Below are 8,685 nucleotides of genomic sequence, written 5' to 3'. Positions count from 1 at the left end.
ATATATATATATAATATTTATAAATATATATATATAATATTTATAAATAAATATATATATATAACTAACGTGTATATATAAATCTTAATTAGAAAAAATGAATTATTAGATAATTATTAATAAATTTGTGACATAAAATTAAAATTATAAGATGTATTTAAATAATATATATATATATATATTATCAAAATTTTAATTATATATTTAAAATGTATAGTTATATATGATAAAATAAAATTATGTCGACTAATTTTTAATATTTAGTCAACAAAAATTAAATATAATTTTTTTATTAATTTAACTAAAGCAAATCAAACGATATAAAATTTATAATTAGAGCTGGAAGAAGAGGTTTCTTCTTTCTCTATATCCACATTCTCCATTACTTATTTATCTTACCTCCCTCATCTTCCATTACATCTTCATCTTACCTTCTTAACCTCCTCATTCTATTACTTCTTCACCGTAACTTTCTCACCTCCCCCTCACATCCTCTTAGTACGATTTATTCTCAAACTTCTCATACTTGCATATTTTACATCCTCCTATTACATTTATTCTCAAACTTCTCATATTTGCATATTTTTAAATATTAGATTAAATGATTATGTATATTCAATTTGACAAAAATGTTGATTCAAATTGGGATTATATATACTCAATTTGAAATATGTGAGATGACAAAGATGTTGAATCAAATTGTCAAGGTCAAGAACTCCAACAAAATAAGGTATGATTTTTTTAATGATGATTCTTTAATTCTCTTATTAATATAATAATTTGAGTAAAATAAATGAATGTTATTTTATCATAGAATCTATATTGAGATTTTATGTATAAAATAATAATTTATTTCAAGTTTAATATGTTTATTTTATGATGTAATATTAGAATGTGTATTAAATTAAAAATTTATGCTCATTATTAGAAATTTGATATTATTTGGTTGTGAAATTATAATAATTTGATATTTTTTTTTGAAAAATGGTTAAAACCATTTCATTAAAATCTCAAAAGTGGGAGGGTCAAAAATGAAAGCTAGACAAACCATAGCTATGATTAAGGATGACAATCAAAAAACCCTAAAAAAACTAACATTCATACATTTTAAAATATAGAGATTACAAACAGAAAAGACTACATTCAAACCTAATCATCCCAGCCTGGGATTTTCGCATGCCATCTATTTTCATTGAGATGCATTGTTCTCCTTCCTCTTACTCTTCCTCTTTCTTTAACGATAAAAGGAGATTGTATTGAAGAGGATGAGGAGTATTGTTGATTCTCATTTTGAATTCTCTCTTTGTACGAGCCCGTTTTGATTTGATAGAAAAATTATTTCTGAGAATTTTAGGGCTTTTACCTTTGTTATCTTCAACTTAAATTTCTGTATTCTTGTCTTCATTATCTTCAGCTTCGGCTTTAGAATCCACATCGGTTTTGAGATTTTCTTTATCGGCTTTAGAATTCTTTGTTTTAGCTTTGAAATTATGGGTATTTTCATCTTAAGTTTCCTCAACAACAACTTGATGTTCATCTTCCCTTTTCATCCTGATCCTTCGCATTATAGAAATTTTATTTCCTTTTCACCTTGATTCCCTTTACTTTCTTTCTTTCACTGCTTTCCTTTTTCTCAAAATCCTTCTTGCTTTCTTCCTCTGCATTTTCCTCATTTTTGTCTTTTTTATTACTATCCTTAACTTCCACAATATGCTCTTCCATTCTTGATTCTTCCGTTTCATTTTTTTTCTTTTTTGTTTCCCAAGCTTTCGTGATTTTCTGTTCTTCCTCAATTGCTTTTTCACATTTAGTACTACTAACATGTTGAAAAGTATTGCAGAAAGCACACCTACTTGGTCTCCATTCATATGAAATTTCCATTACTGTGGGCTTTCCATTCCTATCAACAACTGTCATGTTTTTTGGCAGTGTACTTTGAGGATGCACTTCAATGCTTATTCTAGCAAACATAAGGTGCTCTCCTTCCTCTGTAATTGGGTCCATATATAATGGTTTCCCCAATAGACTAGCAAAGTGACTTAGAGATTCTACATTATACATGTGTGCTCGGATGTTCCTAAGTTTGAACCATATTTGAGCTGTTTCCTTTGACTTTCTTAGAAGGCTCAATTCTTCAAACCATCTCTCAAACTTCATAGAGTTGGATCCAATATAAGTATGCCCAATTTTCAGAATATCATCCAAGTTCGTTCCCTTTTTGAATTGTAGAAAATAGAGATCATGGATGTTTGCAGAAACCTTCTCTAGTCCCTTTTGCTCCCATTGTTTCATTAGTGATTCCTTAGTGTTTGGAAAAGATAGACGGTTTTTTCCTATGTACTTCCAAACAACTACATTTTCCCATTCTTTGATGCATTTTTTTCTTCCACTTCAGTGGGAAATTTAAATTCAAAAGGAGAGTTGAGAATATCAACTTTTGTTTTAAACTCACCCAAGTAGATTTCTGGTTTTTTTTCTGCATTCATTTTCCAGACTTCATTTACCTTCTGGTTGGAATTACTCCTGATTGTATAAGTCTTTGATTTTGGGGACTTCATTAGCTCCCTCATTGTTTCCACTAACCAGTTTACTATCTTTTCGTATTCTTCCTTATTCAGTAGGTTCCAATCTTGAAGATAATGTATATTCAATTGGACGGTGTTTTGCTGTATTTTCTCTTTATTGAGCACAATCTCTCATTTCTTTGCATGCATTAGTAGCTTTGTGATTTGATTTTTAAGTCCAAAGATGTTTGCTCTTTCATTATACTCAACCTTCCATATTCCTTCATTTTCTCCTGTTTCTGCTGCATTTTCTTCTGAATTTATATCAGTAATTGGTTCTTTACATTTGCTACATTCCTGTTTTTCATGGATAATTTCTTCAACAATTCTATCGATTTCTTTTTCAGCTACCTCTCTTAAACCTTCCATCACAAATCCTCTAACTTCCTTATTCTTATTGTTTTTCTTTCTTCCCATTTTGATGAATAGCAGAACACAACAACAAAATAGAGCAATAACAGAATAGGGTACACTAGAAACCCTAACTATTACAGAATAGGGTAAACTAGAAACCCTAACCTTTCAACAAAGCTTTGTAGATGAATAAACGACATAGTTATTAGAGTTGATATCGTGTCGTTCGTGCTGATTGTGCCTATCGTGCCGATTGTGCGCACGTTCTTGAATTGACAAGCGACTTTAAGCAACTAGTGATCGCGACCACAACAAGCCAAACCGTGACCTTGATACCGTGCCGATCGTGTTGTTTTTCCGTTTGTGTTGATCGTGTCGATCGTGTTGTTCGTGCTGATCGTGATAATTTGATATTATTTGGTTGTAAAAATATTTATATCGATTATGTTTATGAAATGATTAAATTTATTAGAAAATTATGTTTATATAGGGATTGAATGATTATTTTTTTATAAAACTTATTTAAACTAGTTATAATTATTATTTATAAAATTTTATCAAAATGTTTTACAGGTTTTAAAAATTGAGAAGAATGTTGGTTTTGAAGAGTGTTCAACCCAACCCAAAAACAATGTTCAACCCAACCCAAAAACAAGAAGGAAGAAAGGAAGAGAAATTGTTATTAAGTTTAGAAATTATAATTTATTTGATTAGTTACGTTAATAAACACATTTTATTATTTTATATTTAAATATAATTAAATTTTATTGTAATAATATTTTGATGTAATTATACTTTTACAGTAATATAAATTATTTAGTGTTATTTATATAGTATAAATATTTTGTTGAATGGTTTTATTTTTTTTCAAAAATATAAGTTTTAATGTTTATTTTCTAGATTATTGCATTAAGTACGATAAATTTATCGTAATCAAAAGTTTTTTTTTTTGTTAAAATCATTAATCAATAAAGACGGTAAAAATATTGCAGCTAATAGTCTTTAGTTGCGGTTTTATAAACGCAGTTAAAAACTATTAACTAAGAGCGGTAAAGTTACCGCAGTTAATAGTCTCTAACTAAGGTTTATAAAACTGCAGTTAAAGACTATTTACTACGGTAATTTTACCGTAGTCAATCGTAGTTAAAAGTTACGTCGTTAAAAAAAATGTTACTTAATAAGGGCGGTAAAGTTACTACAGTTGGAGACTATTAACTACGGTAAATTTATCGTCCTTATTTACAAACATATCTTTAACTACGTTTTTTAAAACCGTAGTTAAATGCTATTAAATGCGGTTTATTAAACTGTCGTGGTAGACTATTAACTGCGGTATTTTTCCCGTTCTTATTGATTATTATTTTTTTAACGGCGAAACTTTTAACGGCGGTTGACTACGGTATTTAAACCGCAGTTAATATGTTTTAACTACGTGAAATTATCTTTTAACGGTGGTTAAAACTGCCTTTAAATATTACTTTTTTACTAGTGAGGTATGTTATTTATTATATATGTTAAAAATATTAATTATCACAATAATATTAGAAAAGTCAGATAATATTGTGATAATATTATCATATTATTATTATAATTATTTCTGTATATGGGTAATTTAATATCTAAAAAGAGATATAAAATATTTAATAGAAGGAAGAGACTTAATAAAATATGTTATCACTCTCTATATTTCTAACATATAAGAACTTCTTTTTTGTTTTTTTAAGATACCCATTAACAATATTTTGCTGTCTCAGCCATGAATAGAGTAGTCATGGTTGGAAATTGAACGTGGCTTAATGAAATAAAATATAGGAGGGAGAGTTGTGCACTTTCATGGGAGAAATCGAGAAACGATTAATGTGAGTTTAATCAAATCTCTTTATCCTGAAACCATGGATGAGTCGTCTTTAGGGTACACGAGATGTCGGTTAAATCAGATAAAGATTATAAATGAAGAGCTATGTGAGACATTCTCGATTCATGACATGATGTTGAATGAAAATAAGTCACATTTAATAGAGATTCTTGTAAAGTGTCAAAAATATATCCTAAAATTCGTGTAATTCCCAACGTGACATACCATTATTAGAGTAATAAGATGAAAAAGATAAATGACCCCCTTATGAGTTTCTAAAGTTAGGAAAACAAACATTGAAGCTGAATTGGATATACTCCGCCTAAAATTTAAATGTTTAGAAAAAAAATATTAGCATGAAATGTTTGTAGGATCAATGTTAGCGTGAAATGTGGCATCCATAAATCTCTTGCAATATTGACTCTATCGGGGTGTCGGACGTAGGGACAGACCCATGATTTAGAGTTGGGGTAAGCTTTAACGAAATTTAGGGTAAGCTTAAAAAAATAACTATAAAATTTTGGATAAATCGAGTGAATAAAAGTAAGTTTTACATTATTTTTATAATTAAATAAACAAACAGTGAATTATATTGATTTTTTTTAAAGAAAATTAGGGGTGATGTAACATTTTTAATAATAAAAATTTGAAGAAAAAAAGTATTATAAATACAATTAATATTTTATACTAATATGTAAAAGTATCCTATGCGAACTCATTCTCTATGATGTTGCCTGTAAATGTTTTAAGCTGCCAAGATTCTTAGTCAAAGTTGATTATAAAGAAGGAAAGAAAGAAATGAATGAATTTGAATGGTGATGGATGTGTTGTTTTTGATCAGGTATATGTGCGGAAATTTTAGATCTAATCTAAAATACCTAATCATTGATATAAAAGCATAACTGATAGAATAAACATACAGCTTGAAATGGTATACCTTTGATGCGTGAATTTGACAGATCTGGTTGATTGGATCAGGATCAGAGCCCCACTTGTTGCTCCTCTATTTGGTCCACACGAGTTCCAATAGATCCGGTTACCGTCGATTGCTAGATCGTAGGATAACCAAAGGAAACAATCTGATTGCTTGCTTTCAGAATCAAGAGCACCCTTTGTTCTAAAGAACTTCTCTCCAGCTATAGAAAAAGGGGGATGGGGAAGTTTTTGTGTGTCTCATTGATTATCGAATAATCATCCTTTTAAATGCCCTTCTCACCTAGGAAAATTTATTTCCCTTTTAATTGTCATGTAAGAAACCTTCCACCTTCCTTTTTGATAAACCGTAACATATTTATGACAATAAAATATGTTATAATTTTATCTTTCATAAATATATCCTCAATATATATATTTATTTCTTTCTTGCTTAAACATCTTTAACAATATCTAATATATTGTTTATCCACAAAGTTACTCTTTTATTTCAAAATAAAAGGAATAATATATATTACTAATATCTAATATATTAGTAATATAATCATTCTCATTTCATCTATTGGTAAACCCTATATGTGTGACCTCGTAGGACCCAATTATAATAGCTGTAGGTATTACCCTATTAATCATAATTGGCTTCTAGCAAAGCACTACGACTCCTAAAATAATTGGATTAAATTAATTTTCTTAATTGTCCTATTCACATTTAGTCATTGCACATTGAATTAAAGGACATAATTCCTTCAATCTCCCACTTGTCCTTAAACAAGTGTGCAATATAAGATACCTTGTCTCTTAGTGTCTTATTCGATGATATGATGACATCCATATCCTTTATCAAATATGTTTCTTGAACTCTGAGTTCGAACTGTAAATAAAACGGATGATTCAAATAATCCATCCGAGCATGGCCATGCATTTTCAGTTCTCACTCTTCAAGTGGCCGAGACACCATTCCCTTTTCAATGTATCGGAGTATACACGAAATAGGAGGACTATTCCAGTCTTGTATGACTATGGCTCCCACTCAACTTTTAGCAATCCTAACAATTGCCTTTATAACTCCCTTTTACGGAAAGCGTTTAACAATGTCAAAGAAATACTAATTATCCAGTGAGACCATAACATACTCATGTCTGAGGAATCTACTAAATATGGTTTAATTTTAAAACTCTATAATATTGAAGAGTATTAAAGCAGGTCAGTCTTATATGTATCATTTATACACATATATGTATATGACTAGATATCTCTATGTCCCTATAGCTCATGAAACCTGACGCTATCAGTCATCATACAATATAGTAACATATAAAATCATCTATGTCCATTTGATGATTTCGAACTATAGACTTTTAATAATTCAAAACTTCATTTCACTTAATGGGGTTTCATTCACCAGAACACTTAAGGTGATCCCATTTGTTAATAATGAATTATTTGGACATATTATTTAATATTTGTTAAGAACAATGTATAAATAAATATGAAATATCATATATCTTAAAATCATCAAGTCAAACTTAAACAAGTGTTTAATACTCATAAACAAAAAAAAAATTTAAAGCCATTCTCCAATATGTTTGAGGCCCTTAGCCCTAGTGTGACTCTCATGCTTGGGCCGAGGCATAGGTTTGGTCAATGGATCAGCAATGTTGTCATTTGTATGCACTTTACACATCCTAATATCACCCATATTAATGATGTGTCGAATAAGGTGATACTTCCTCATAACATGTCTGGATTTTGAGCTCGAACTTGGTTCCTTAGCCTGGGCTATGGCACCATTGTTGTCACAATAGATATCAATAAGCATTGAAATGCTAGGAACAACACCGAGTTCATCCAAAAATTTCCTTATCCAAACAGCTTCTTTTGCTGCTTCACTAGCAGCAATATACTCAGCTTCTGTTGTAGAATCTGCTACTATATCCTGTTTGGAGCTTCTCCAGCTCACAGCTCCTCCATTAAGGATGAAGACATAACCCGATTGTGACTCAAAGCCATCTCGGTCAGTCTGAAAACTTGGCATTAGTATAGCCATATACGATTAATTTTTCATCTCCCCCATATATTAAGAAATCATCCTTGGTCCTTCTCAAGTACTTCAGGATATTCTTAACTGCACTCCAATGTGCTTCTCCAGGACTTGATTGGTATCTGCTACACATGCTCAATGCATATGCAACATCTGGACGTGTACATACCATGGCATACATGATAGATCCTATGGCAGAGGCATAAGGGATCTTGCTCATTTTCTCAAGTTCATCAGATGTTTTAGGACACTGCGTCTTGCTGAGATATACACCATGTTGAACGGGTAAAAATCCCTTTTTAGAATCTTGCATCTTGAATCTTTTAAGAATCTTATCAATATAAATTCCTTGACTCAGTCCAAGTAGCCTTTTAGATCTATCTCTATAGATCTTGATTCCAAGAATGTACTCAGCATTTCCTAATTCTTTCATTGAGAAGCATTTCATCAGCCATTCTTTGACGGACTCTAGCATCGGAATGTCATTCCCAATAAGTAGTATGTCATCCACATATAATACTAGGAAATTTATCTTACTCCCACTAAACCTTTTGTAAACACAAGGATCCTCTTCGCATCTAATTAATTCAAACTCTTTGATCTTTTCATCAAATCGAAAGTTCCAACTCCTGGATGCTTGCTTAAGTCCATAAATTGACTTCTTGAGCTTACATACTTTCCCAGCATAATTCCGATCTACAAAACCTTCAGGTTGTGTCATGTACACATCCTCTTCCAAAAAAACCATTTAGAAAGGCTGTTTTGACATCCATTTGCCATATCTCATAGTCATAATATGCAGCAATAGCTAGGATTATCCTAATGGATCTAATCATAACAACTGGTGAAAATGTCTCATCATAGTCTATACCATGAATTTGTCTATAACCTTTGGCAACTAATCTTGCCTTGTGAATAGATTTATTTCCATCTTTGTC

The sequence above is a fragment of the Impatiens glandulifera genome, chromosome 1, assembly GCF_907164915.1.
Source record: "Impatiens glandulifera chromosome 1, dImpGla2.1, whole genome shotgun sequence".
Lineage (NCBI taxonomy): Eukaryota > Viridiplantae > Streptophyta > Magnoliopsida > Ericales > Balsaminaceae > Impatiens > Impatiens glandulifera.
Note: the sequence above shows the minus strand (reverse complement) of the source record.